Consider the following 14,172-nt stretch of genomic DNA (forward strand, 5'->3'; position numbering starts at 1 on the left):
TTCGAGGTAGAATGGGACAGGAATGATGATGGAAATAGTATCACATTTGAGGAAGTGGAGAAAATGGTCAGTAGATTGCAATGCAGTAAAGCGGCTGGGGTTAATGAAATTAAGTCGGAACTCATCAAATACAGTGGAATGTCAGGTCTTAAATGGCTACACAGGATAATTGAAATGGCGTGGGAGTCGGGACAGGTTCCATCAGACTGGACGAAAGCAGTAATCACACCAATCTTTAAACATGGAAACAGAAAAGATTGTAACAACTGATGAGGTATCTCTTTGATCAGCGTTGTGGGTAAAATCTTCTCAGGCATTATTGAAAGGAAAGTGCGAGTATTAGTTGAGGACAAATTGGATGAAAATCAGTGTGGGTTTAGGCCTCTTAGAGGTTGTCAGGACCTGATCTTTAGCTTACGGCAAATAATGGAGAATAGTTACGAGTGGAACAGGGAATTGTATCTATGTTTTATAGATCTAGAAAAGGCATATGACCGGGTTCCTAGGAGGAAGTTATTGTCTCTTCTACGTGATTATGGAATAGGAGGCAAATTTTTGCAAGCAATTATAGGTCTTTACATAGATAGTCAGGCAGCAGTTAGAGTTGACGGTAAATTGAGTTCGTGGTTCAGAGTAGTTTCAGGGGTAAGACAAGGCTGCAACCTGTCTCCACTGTTGTTCATATTATTTATGGAACATATGTTGAAAACAATAGACTGGCTGGCTGAGATTAAGATATGTGAACACAAAGTAAGCAGTCTCGCATATACGGATGACTTAGTTGTGATGGCAGATTCTTTCGAAAGTTTGCAAACTAATATTTCAGAGCTAGATCAGAAATGTAATGACTATGGTATGAAGATTATCATCTCCAAAACAAAAGTAATGCCAGTGGGAAAGAAATATAAATGAACTGAGTGCCAAATAGGAGGAACAAAGTTAGAACAGGTGGACGGTTTCAAGTACTTAGGATGCATATTCTCACAGGATGGCAACATAGTGACAGAACTGGAAGCGAGGTGTAGCAAAGCTAATGCAGTGAGCGCTTAGCTACGATCTACTCTCTTCTGTAAGGAAGTCAGTACTAAGACTAAGTTATCTGTGCACCGTTCTATCTTTCGACCAACTTTGTTGTATGCGAGCGAAAGCTGTGTGGATTCAGGTTACCTTATCAATAAGGTTGAGGTTGCGGATATGAAAGTAGCTAGGATGATTGCATGTACTAGTAGATGGGAACAATGGCAGGAGGGTGTGCACAATGAGGAAATCAAAGAAAAACTGGGAATGAACTCTATAGATGTAGCAGTCAGGGCGAACAGGCTTAGATGGTGGGGTCATGTTACATGCATGGGAGAAGCAAGGTTACCCAAGAGACTCATGGGTTCAGCAGTAGAGGGTAGGAGGAGTCGGGGTAGACCAAGAAGAAGGTACCTGGATTCGGTTAAGAACGATTTTCAAGTAATAGGCTAAACATCAGAAGAGGCACCAATGTTACCACTGAATAGGGGATCATGGAGGAATTTTATAAGGGGGACTATGCTCCAGACTGAAAACTGAAAGGCATAATCAGTCTTAAACGATGATGATGATGATGATGATGGTAACTAGTGACAGGTATTTGTTATACAACAACCAAGTACAAAAGACGAAAAATTAAAAAAAGTAAAAAGAGCTTAAAAATATTTTTCAAAGTTCACTAATAAAAAATCTTGGAACTTGCAGAACATCACAGAGTGTCAGTATTGAAATCTATGCGTAATCGGAGCGAAATATTTAACTTCTAATTGCCGGTTGGCGCTAGTGGGGGTGACATTGGCTTCAAATTTTATTTTATTATTTATATTTTTCTCTCACTTCATCCTGACGAAAAGGCTGTCTATTCAAAGTAAAATTATAAAACATAATTTCAGTGAGTATTAGTTTTCAGTTGGCGCCAAATAGCCCAATCAGAATTCATTAAACTGTCAAAAAGTATGCATTGGATCAGCTAAGCATTAATATCTGTATTACAGTAGCATGGACTTCAATATTAAATAGGCTTTGCATTTAACAAGATAAGTGCTATTTACCCGAAAATTAGCTTCACGGTCGAGCTACAAAAAAATAAAAGCATACCCTTTCCATTGTTTTAATTAGTAACAACGACGGTAGGCGCAAAGCACGTGTACATAGAGAAGCAAGTAGCAACCAACACCGATGTGATATATGATACACATAATCGTCCAGTTACCATTAGATGAAGGCGAAATTGAAGATGTGCGTCAAATAATTGTGTAAATACGAGTACGTTATGCAAATGGTTACAGGAAAAGTGATAACACCATTTTCGGGAAAATTAAACACAGAAAAAGCACTCGAACAGGGGGCACCCAAATAATAAAAGATATGCAGCGTTAAAATTTAGTTGTTAGCATTCGGTAAGCACACAGCTTCGAGGAAGCTCATGTCAGTGTAAGCTTTCCAACCAGAGGGAAGTAGGTTACACCTGCAAAAAGATGTCACAAGCATAGTGACTCAGCGAAGTATAAAATAAACTACTACGATTGTGAATATTTTTGTACGGAATAGACTTACTGGAAACTCATAAAAAAGTTTATGTAACACTCCCTGTGATGGAAACGGTACCGCACGGATGACGGACTTAGAATGCTGAAGCATAATTGAGGCCAGGATACAGGAAGTACGGAAGTATTGCACAGAGCCCCAGAAGGATATGGCTTGTCTATACTGCAGGATTTAGAAAATTTTATCTATTAAAACAGGGGTCTCCAAACAATTTTGAGTGAACAGAGCAAGCTTAGACCTGAAAGGTTTTTCTTTTTTTCGAGAGTATCTGGTGTGAGACGCGCTGACTGGCGTGTCCCAGCCTCGCGTCTGCTAGGCCGGCGGAGTTCTCGCCGGAGTACGGATTGCGGCCAGCCTCGTGGAGGAAGTTGCTGGCTCTTCTGCAAGACAGGACTGTTTTCCAAGATCATTTAATATGCTGACTATTTTCTTCTTATAATCTGTTTTAAAGTTATACTCATTTTAATGTATTCTTTTGCTGTGTTTTAGCTCGTAGCGCAAAGTGTTTTATTTATCAGACACGAGTAAGGACAACGGCAAATTCTATTTTTGTAATACCACCATCTTACCAATGTAAATAGTATTCAACAGTGAAGTTCATGTAGCTGAAATAGGCTGACGGTTTTTTTTCCTTCGGCACCATACGACTAGATCTGCTAGTGTCCTCCTAAACAGCTATTCGCTTGCTGCAGCTCTCCTTGCTTCCTACACTGGTAGAGATACTCCCGTATGCTTTGTGTCCGTACCTGTTCGAGTGTTTAGTTTGCTTGTGTCGTCAAGACTTTCTTCTCTGTGTTTCTTCCCACAAACGTAAACTTGACACAAAAGGCTTTGTATACCACTAGAAATCTTTATTCCAATGCATGTATTCAGCAAACAAAACAATGATCTCCACACTCCTTTAAAACTCATTACGATACAATAACGTTATCGTGATACATATTCTTTGTACCTCGAGGTAATATTTCTGTTCTTCTGTATCTTTTTAGCAGCTAGTAGTTTCCAGACGCCATCTTTGTTTACAAAATACCAATGTTTACATGTCATGTGTTATGAAACAGAAAGGAGCGTGTGACCCCTGCAGGTATTCTATTTTAAGTGTTTTAATTTTCACCTTCTGATACATGTTTTTAGTTTTTAGTCAGGATCCTCCCCATTGCCATATTCTGAAATAAACGGTTTTTTTTCCCTACTAGACACTGCCACAGGTTACCCAAAACAGTACCAAAGCACACACATATGTCAAACCAACTCGTGAAAATCCACCTGCTGGTGGAGATTTAAACCTTCGAAACGCATTGTGGTTATAAATAAGCAGTGACTGGCAACAAAAATCCTGTTGTCGCATTCTATATCAGTAACAGTCACATTAAAGGATAACAAAGTGATTGCATGTGAAGTTTCTTCTGTGTGTCATTTGCGTGATTGAGACTCTCTTCCCTATCTTATTTGTGTCATCGAGACTTTTGCTGTGTGTGCATAGTCACCGCTGTCGTCTCCCCCTCGCGCAGCCGCCGCCACCGCCACAGCCGCTGCCAACACCACCGACAACGACGTCATCCATTCATCACACATCAACCGCTCTCTGGCTGACGCCACTGCCCTTAACATCGCCATCTCCACCTGCTTTCGCTGCCACCGCGTAGCACCTGACGTAGCTGCCTCCATCCCCGTCACTTTGGAGACATTCCCATCGTTCATATCTCCACCGCAACTTTTCCTCGTCGTCTCAGCGCAACTTCGGCGACAGACCACCCCGAACAACGCTGTTCATACCTGTCCAACATCGCAGCTCATCCCACGACCATACCTCTCCTTCTCCTGCTCCGTCACTACATGGAATATGCTCTGTAACACAGCCAGCTCCTGCATCTGTCCTTTCTTATTTACAGTATCCTCTCGCACCAAAGAGGTAACACATGCATCTCTCTCCGTCCCCAGCTCCCCAGCCCAATGAGCAACAGTTGCCACAGATGATATCAAAAGTATAACTTCATCAACTCCCTCCTTCCCCCCCCCCCCTCCCCACCATGAACCACATGGACCTTGCCACCTTATGGTGGGGAGGCTTGCGTGAGTCAGCGCTACAGATAGCCGTACCATACGTGCAACCACAATGGAGGGGTATCAGTTGAGAGTACAGACAAACGTGTGGTTCCTGAAGAGGGGCAGCAGCCTTTTCAGTAGTGGCAAGGGCAACAGTTTGGATGATCGACTCATCTGGCCTTGTAACATCAACCAAAACGGCCTTGTTATGCTGGTACTGCGAACGGCTGAAAGCGAGGGGAAACTACAGCCGTAGTGTTTACCGATGGCATGCAGCTTTACGGTACGAATAAATGACGTTGGCGTCCTCTTGGGTAAAATATTTCGGAGGTAAACTAGTCCCCCACTCGGGTCTCCGTGCGGGGACTACTCATTAGGACGTCATTATCAGGAGAAAGAAAACTGGCGTTCAACGGAACGGATAATGGTATGTCAGGTGCCTTAATCGGGCAGGTAGGTTAGAAAATTTACAGTGATCACTGAAGTCGAACTTGAGACCATGGACGAGGGACTGGAATCCAAACTGAACAACAATCTGAGTTCCTAAAAACTCTTTGGATCAAAAGTGATCATTCTTCACTCACCTCATCTGTCTTTACTGAATCAGCCTCCACCATATACCACTTCTCCTTAAATACAGAAATGATATGCCAACGCCACCGTCGCCGCCGCCGCCGCCGCCTCCGCCGCGACCACCACCACTACCACCACCACCGTCACTCCTACCACCATAAGGACGAAACTTAAAAATCCCGTCCTCAGTCATATCACTGACAAAAGTGTATTCACTACAGTGGTCACCTAACTGCAGACTCACCTGTTCACGCTGAAAGGGCTTTCAATTTCTTAAACAGCCCTAAACTTGGTATCTCTCATACCTTCAACACCAGCAATGACTTTCACCACACTTATTCTGCGAAATGCAATGCCACACCACAGCCAACCATACCTGAACTCCATTCCACTGATCATTCCTACAATTCCGTCCAAATTCCTGCTGAAAACATCGTGAAGTTCATAACAATGTCCTAAAAAACAATCTATTCCAACATCCATACACCCTTCAATAAATCTCGCTTCCTGCCAACTCCATCTTCCATCTCAACACCCACAATCAAGTCCACTTCCTTCAACTTTTGTAGTCCTGTCTTCCTCAGTTGCGTGTAATATTACGGTATATTGATAATTTTTACTTATTAACCGTCTGACAGCAACTGAATAAAACACAATTTTAGTGCCACACGCGTTTCGCCTTTATTTTCTGGAAGGCATCATCAGTGGCAGGTTGCGTGGACGATTTCTTACATATTACGCTCCTGTTACATTTTTGGTGTTGTTCTTCTTCTTATGAACGTCAATTTGCGGTTTTTTACACGTTCCACAGCACTATGCACTGAACGCTTGTTTTAATGCAATGTTTTGGTTTCTGTTGCCGACTGTCCAAAACATTGCATTGCATTAAAACAAGCGTTCAGTGCATAGCGCTGTGGAATGTGTAAAAAACCGCAAATTGGCGTTCATAAGAAGAAGAACAACACCAAAAATGTAACAGGACCGTAATATGTAAGAAATTGTCCACGCAACCTGCCACTGATGATGCCTTGCAGAAAATAAAGGCGAAACGCGTATGGAACTAAAATTGTGTTTTATTCAGTTGCTGTCAGACGGTCCATAAGTAAAAATTATCAATATACCGTAATAAGTCCCCTTGCTCTTCAGTTGCCTCAACACCCATCTAGTCCTAATTCACACACATCACTCTCAAGTTTTTAATGGGGGACATGATGGCAGTACACTATCCTGTATCACAACATCTGCTCTATAGCCAACAATATCTTTTCATACATACCCTGTTCTGACACAATGTCCACACCTTCATCGTTAATGAAACGTCCCTCCAACACTATCAAACCTACTGAAAATCTCCCTATAGCCTCAACTCCTTCCCTGTCAAAGACAGCAGTGCAACTGGCTGCCACAAGAACATCCCACTAAGCCACAACCATTATACAACAATCTCCCTGAACACCTTATCCTTACCCTCCTCTTCTAAATCCTAACAACTACCTGTGGCACCATCTACATCCAACCTAATCACTACATCTTCTATTACTTCCTCATCCACATAGACCAAACCTTTTCCACCTATATTATTGGCACTGAACTCAGCATCCGTAATATATCCTACGCAGGACTCCAGCAGTGGTGTCAGTTTGCAGGCTCCCAAAAATGTGACGTTGTTCCCATCCCACATTATATTTTTCTGAACGTAGTGCAGCCCCAGATGTTGTCTGAGCATCTACCAACTACCTTGTACACCTCATAGCTGAAGCCTTACACCGCACTGGAAGTGATCACCTGCCTGTATTCCTCACTGTCTTCTACAAACAATCTCATCCTTCTGCATCCCATCCTATTCTCGATCGAATAGGATCTCAAGCCTACTAAAATGTCTACTTGGAATCCATAGAAAGCCAGACTGGAATCCACCTCGTGAACTTCCAGCAACTTGAGAATATCCCTCATGCTACATCCTTCCTGCAACAGACCTTGTCAGATGCTGTATCCACCCACCTTCTTACTAATAACATAATTTTATCCCTGGTGACCCTCATTAGGATTACTCCCTGTTTCCTAACATCCATATAAACACAAACACTATTATCCCACCTGTGGCTCTCAGCTTCCAGTATTAGGACAAAACACACCACTATTAGAAGTAAATGCACGATTCATAGCACATGCATAAACGCATAAACGAAATATTCAACAAAAACTCGACACCTCCCCCGGTCGCAAATGCATTAGCTACCAACACATCAAAGAAAGCCCTATATAGTCACCCCTACAGCCCTTTGCGTCAGTATCCTCTTCACAGATTACTATCCTCAACTGCAAAAAATCTTCAAAAGCCTAAGTCTCTTTCTTTCAAACCACATAAAACCTTCTGCTGATACCTCCTCCTACTGCCCCATCTGCCTGACCTCAGTGTTTAGCAAGGTCTTCGAATCGATCCTCTCCTGCCACATCCATAAACACCTGAAACAACACCACATCCTTCCTCTTAAACACTGTGGCTATCCTATCCCACCAGCTCAGCACCCATAAATCTGCAATTTTTGTCTCCCTCGACCTCAAGAAATTCTAAAACCATCTTTGGCATTCCAGTCTCCTCTTCCTCTCTCCAGACATACGCACCTCCAATTAACTCCATCTCTCCTCTCTTTTATCATTTCTGCACTGCTGATATGCCCAAAACGATTGCACCAGTCCACGTCCTTAAAATGCTGATGATACCGGTTTCCCTGATCTCTACCCTACACTTCAGATATCCCAAACATCCGTCCAAATACACCTCAATCTGTTTACTTCCTGGTGTAACCAATGGCTCCTCGAGATCAAACCCTCCAAAGCCCAGGTAGTAATTACAGGACGAACTACCTGCACCATCAGTCTCTACGACTCTGACCTTATCATTTATGACCATCCTCTCCAGTTAACTAATATACTAAAATGTCGTGCACTAACCCTGGACTGGAAAGTATTGCAGAAACCTCACACAATAAATATTCAACAGAAAGCAGATAATAGACTAAAGTTAAACAAGTTGAACTTGGGGACTATACTCTTCCACTATTCTCCACACCTACAAAACCCTGATCTGTCCCTCCCTCTGCTATGCAAACGTTGCTTTGATATTGGCTCCACCAATGTCTTAATAGTCCCTAGAACGACATGCACACCATCCAGCTTTCTGCATCGGTTCATTTTCCCACACACACAGATACTGTACCATCTCATCAGATTCTCACCCGTTCTCAATGACATCAGACACTTCCACGTCTCTTATACTATCCACAAACTAGATTCCATTAATTCGGTTGTCTCCCCTCTGAACACCAACCTTGTTGTGCTGCTGCACCTTTAAAAACACATCCCACCATCCCTAAACCTACACACACTTCATATCCTATCCTAAATGAACTTCAACCATCTCCCTCTCCCAGACAGCAAGATGTATCCCTATATTTATTCCTCCTTCCAAGTTTAACTCTTCCCATCCTTCCCATCAACCATCAGGACCGTTTTCTCCTTTTCCTTCTCCATGTATTTGTTACCACAGCTCTACCCACACACCAAACTCCACCTCACCTCATATCTTTCCCACTTTGTGTATTGCCACTCGTCTACCCCAGTCTCTAACTTCTGTTTTCACACCCCTCAAGCCAATATAACATACTCTCTCGTCCTGTAGTATTGGGTATGTAGTGCAGGTCCTTTAAGTTTTACGTGAAAGTCCTATGTTTCAGTGTTTTCCTCAGAATTTCACCGTTCTGCAATGATTTTTAAGATACACACACACACACACACACACACACACACACACACACATATATATATATATATATATATATATATATATATATATATATATAGTCTGTCTTTGATTTTTAACTAAAAATAGAAGAACAGTGCTAATATTTATTTCTCTAGACATCATAGCGTAGCAGACCCAAATGATAATTGTTATAAGTTTAATGAACCCTATGCGGGATAATTGGCGTCACTTGAAAAGTTAATACTCGATGAAATTGTGTTCTACAATTTGACTCTGAATGTTTATATTTCGAAGACTGACCTTTGTATATGTGAAGAAAGAGAGAAACATAAATAATAAAATAAAATTTGAGGACAAAATCGCCCACACTAGCGCAATCTGGCAGCCTTAATTTACACTTCCGCACAAATTTTTGACTGTTAATTATTGCCCCGATTAGGTGTAGGTATTAATAGTGACGCTGAATCGTCTGCCATAGGTTCAAAACTATCTGGTGAGTGTACATTTAAACATATTTTTAACTTTTTTAAGTTTTCTTCTTTTTGTACCTACAGTTATTGTGACGGAACGTCATATAAATTTCATTTCGAGAAAAATTAAAATGGTTCTTTGTGCGTTAAAAAATAGTGACGTGTGAACTACAAATTATTGAAAGACTGCGTCCGTGTGCAAGATGAATATCAAATATTAAAAAGTACAGTTTATTATCTGTAAAGATCACAAACAACGATGCGCTTAATAAATAGCGTTTTCTTTATAGTACACTCCTGGAAATTGAAATAAGAACACCGTGAATTCATTGTCCCAGGAAGGGGAAACTTTATTGACACATTCCTGGGGTCAGATACATCACATGATCACACTGACAGAACCACAGGCACATAGACACAGGCAACAGAGCATGCACAATGTCGGCACTAGTACAGTGTATATCCACCTTTCGCAGCAATGCAGGCTGCTATTCTCCCATGGAGACGATCGTAGAGATGCTGGATGTAGTCCTGTGGAACGGCTTGCCATGCCATTTCCACCTGGCGCCTCAGTTGGACCAGCGTTCGTGCTGGACGTGCAGACCGCGTGAGACGACGCTTCATCCAGTCCCAAACATGCTCAATGGGGGACAGATCCGGAGATCTTGCTGGCCAGGGTAGTTGACTTACACCTTCTAGAGCACGTTGGGTGGCACGGGATACATGCGGACGTGCATTGTCCTGTTGGAACAGCAAGTTCCCTTGCCGGTCTAGGAATGGTAGAACGATGGGTTCGATGACGGTTTGGATGTACCGTGCACTATTCAGTGTCCCCTCGACGATCACCAGTGGTGTACGGCCAGTGTAGGAGATCGCTCCCCACACCATGATGCCGGGTGTTGGCCCTGTGTGCCTCGGTCGTATGCAGTCCTGATTGTGGCGCTCACCTGCACGGCGCCAAACACACATACGACCATCATTGGCACCAAGGCAGAAGCGACTCTCATCGCTGAAGACGACACGTCTCCATTCGTCCCTCCATTCACGCCTGTCGCGACACCACTGGAGGCGGGCTGCACGATGTTGGGGCGTGAGCGGAAGACGGCCTAACGGTGTGCGGGACCGTAGCCCAGCTTCATGGAGACGGTTGCGAATGGTCCTCGCCGATACCCCAGGAGCAACAGTGTCCCTAATTTGCTGGGAAGTGGCGGTGCGGTCCCCTACGGCACTGCGTAGGATCCTACGGTCTTGGCGTGCATCCGTGCGTCGCTGCGGTCCGGTCCCAGGTCGACGGGCACGTGCACCTTCCGCCGACCACTGGCGACAACATTGATGTACTGTGGAGACCTCACGCCCCATGTGTTGAGCAATTCGGCGGTACGTCCACCCGGCCTCCCGCATGCCCACTATACGCCCTCGCTCAAAGTCCGTCAACTGCACATACGGTTCACGTCCACGCTGTCGCGGCATGCTACCAGTGTTAAAGACTGCGATGGAGCTCCGTATGCCACGGCAAACTGGCTGACACTGACGGCGGCGGTGCACAAATGCTGCGCAGCTAGCGCCATTCGACGGCCAACACCGCGGTTCCTGGTGTGTCCGCTGTGCCGTGCGTGTGATCATTGCTTGTACAGCCCTCTCGCAGTGTCCGGAGCAAGTATGGTGGGTCTGACACACCGGTGTCAATGTGTTCTTTTTTCCATTTCCAGGAGTGTATCTGTGCTATGTACATGAAGAAGAACAGAGATAACGTTTTGGGTTAGTATTTTTTTTCCTAGATGGTTTAGCCTCCCCCCCCCCCCCCCCCAAGAACCATGGACCTTGCTGTTGGTGGGGAGGCTTGTGTGCCTCAGCGATACAGATGGCCGTACCGTAGGTGCAACCACAATGGAGGAGTATCTGTTGAGAAGACAGACAAACTTGTGGTTCCTGAAGAGGGGCAGGAGCCTTTTCGGTAGTTGCAGGAGCAACAGTCAGGATGATTGACTGATCTGGCCTTATAACACTAACCAAAACGGCCTTGCTGTTTTGGTACTGCGAATGGCTGAAAGCAAGGGGAAACTACAGCCGTAAATTTTCCCGAGGGCATGCAGCTTTACTGTATGGTTAAATGATGATGGCGTCCTCTTGGGTAAAATATTCCGGAGGTAAAGTAGTCCCACATTCGCATCTCCAGGTGGGGACTACTCAATAGGACGTCGTTATCAGGAGAAAGAAAACTGGCATTCTACGAATCAGAGTGTGGAATATCAGGTCCCTTGGTCGGGCAGGTAGGTTAGAAAATTTAAAAAGGGAAATGGATAGGTTAAAGTTAGATATAGTGGGAATTAGTGAAGTTCGGCGGCAGGAGGAACAAGACTTTTGGTCAGGTGAATACAGAGTTATAAATACAAAATCAAATAAGGGTAATGCAGGAGTAGGTTTAATAATGAATAAAAGGAGTGCGGGTAAGCTACTACAAACAGCATAGTGAACGCATTATTGTGGCTAAGGTAGACACGAAGTCCATGCTTACTACAGTAGTACAAGTTTGTATGCCAACTATCTCTACAGATAATGAAGAAATTGATGAAATGTATGATGAGATAAAAGAAATTATTGAGGTAGTGAAGGGAGACGAAAATTTAATAGTCATGGGTGAGTGGAATTCGATAGTAGGAAAAGGGAGAGAAGGAAACACAGTAGGTGAATATGGATTGGGGTTAAGAAATGAAAGAGGAAGCCGTCTGTTAGAATTTTGCACAGAGCATAACTTAATCATAGCTATCACTTGGTTCAAGAATCATAAAAGAAGGTTGTATACATGGAAGAATCCGGAAGATACTAGTAGGTATCAGATAGATTATATAATGGTAAGAGAGAGATTTAGGAACCAGGTTTTAAATTGTAAGACATTTCCAGGGGCAGATGTGGACTCTGACCACAATCTATTGGTTATGAACTGTAGATTAAAACTGAAGAAACTGCGAAAAGGTGGGAATTTAAGGAGATGGGACCTGGATAAACTGACTAAACCAGAGGTTGTACAGAGATTCAGGGAGAGCATAAGGGAACAATTGACAGGAATGGGAGAAAGAAATACAGTAGAAGAAGAATGGGTTATCACAGAAGAATGGGTAGCCCTGAGTTATGAAGTAGAGAGGGCAGCAGAGGATCAAGTAGGTACAAAAACGAGGGCTAGTAGAAATCCTTGGGTAACAAAAGAAATATTGAATTTAATTGATGAAAGAAGAAAATATGAAAATGCAGTAAATGAAACAGGCAAAAAGGAATACAAACATCTCAAAAATGAGATCGACAGGAGGTGCAAAATGGCTAAGCAGGGATGGCTAGAGGATAAATGTAAGGATGTAGAGGCGTATATCACTAGGGGTAAGATAGATGTTGCCTAGAGGAAAATTAAAGAGACCTTTGGAGAAAAGAAAACCACTTATATGAATATCATGAGCTCAGATGGAAACCCAGTTCTAAGCAAAGAAGGGAAAGCAGGAAGGTGGAAGGAGTATATAGACGGTCTTTACAAGGGTGATGTACTTGAGGACAATATTATTGCAATGGAAGAGGCTGTAGATGAAGATGAAATGGGAGACAGGATACTGCTTGAAGAGTTTGAAAGAGCACTGAAAAACCTAAGTCGAAACAAGTCCCTGGGAGTAGACAACATTCCATTAGAGACAGCCCTGGGTGAGCCAGCCCTGACAAACCTCTACCATCTGGTGAGCAAGATATATGAGACAGGCTAAATACCCTCAGACTTCAAGAAGAATATAAAAATTTCAAACCCAAAAAAGGCACTTGTTGACAGATGTGAAAATAACCGACTATCAGTTTAGTAAGCAACGGCTGTAAAATACTAACACGAATTCTTCACAGACGAATGGAAAAACTGGTAGAAGTCGACCTCGGGGAAGGTCAGTTTGGATTCCGTACAGATATTGGAACACGTGAAGCAGTACTGACCCTACGACTTATCTTTTAAGATAGATTAAGGAAAGGCAAACCTACATTTCTAGCATTTGTAGGCTTAGAGAAAGCTTTTGACAACGTTGACTCGAATACTCTCTTTCAAATTCTGAACATTGCAGGGGTCAAATACAGGGTGCTAAAGACTACTTACAATTTGTACAGAAACCAGATGGCAGATATAAGCGTCGAGGGGCAGGAAAGGGAAGCAGTGGTTGGGAAGGGAGTGAGACTGGGGTGTAGTCTCTCCCCGATGTTATTCAATCTGTATATTGAGCAAGCACTAAAGGAAACAAAAGAAAAGTTCGAAATAGGCATTAAAATCCATGGAGATCAAATAAAAACTTTGAGGTTCGCCGATGACATTGTAATTCTGTCAGAGACAGCAAAGTACTTGGAAGAGCAGTTGAACGGAATTGACAGTGTCTTGAAAGGAGGATATAAGATGAACATCAACAAAAGCAAATCGAGGATAATGGAATGTAGTCGAATTAAGTCTGGTGATTCTGAGGGAATTAGATTAGGAAATGAGACACTTGAAGCAGTAAATGAGGTTTGCTATTTGGTGAGCAAAATAACTGATGATGGTCGAAGTAGAGAGGATATAACATGTAGACTGACAATGGCATGGAAAGCGTTTCTGAAGAAGGGAAATTTGTCAACACCGAGTACAGATTTATGTGTCAGGAAGTCATTTCTGAAAGTATTTGTATGGAATGTAGGCATGTATGGAAGTGAAACATGGACGATAAATAGTTTGGACAAGAAGAGAATAGAAGCTTTCGAATT

Source organism: Schistocerca americana, chromosome 2 (genome assembly GCF_021461395.2).
Source record: "Schistocerca americana isolate TAMUIC-IGC-003095 chromosome 2, iqSchAmer2.1, whole genome shotgun sequence".
NCBI classification, from domain to species: Eukaryota; Metazoa; Arthropoda; class Insecta; order Orthoptera; family Acrididae; genus Schistocerca; species Schistocerca americana.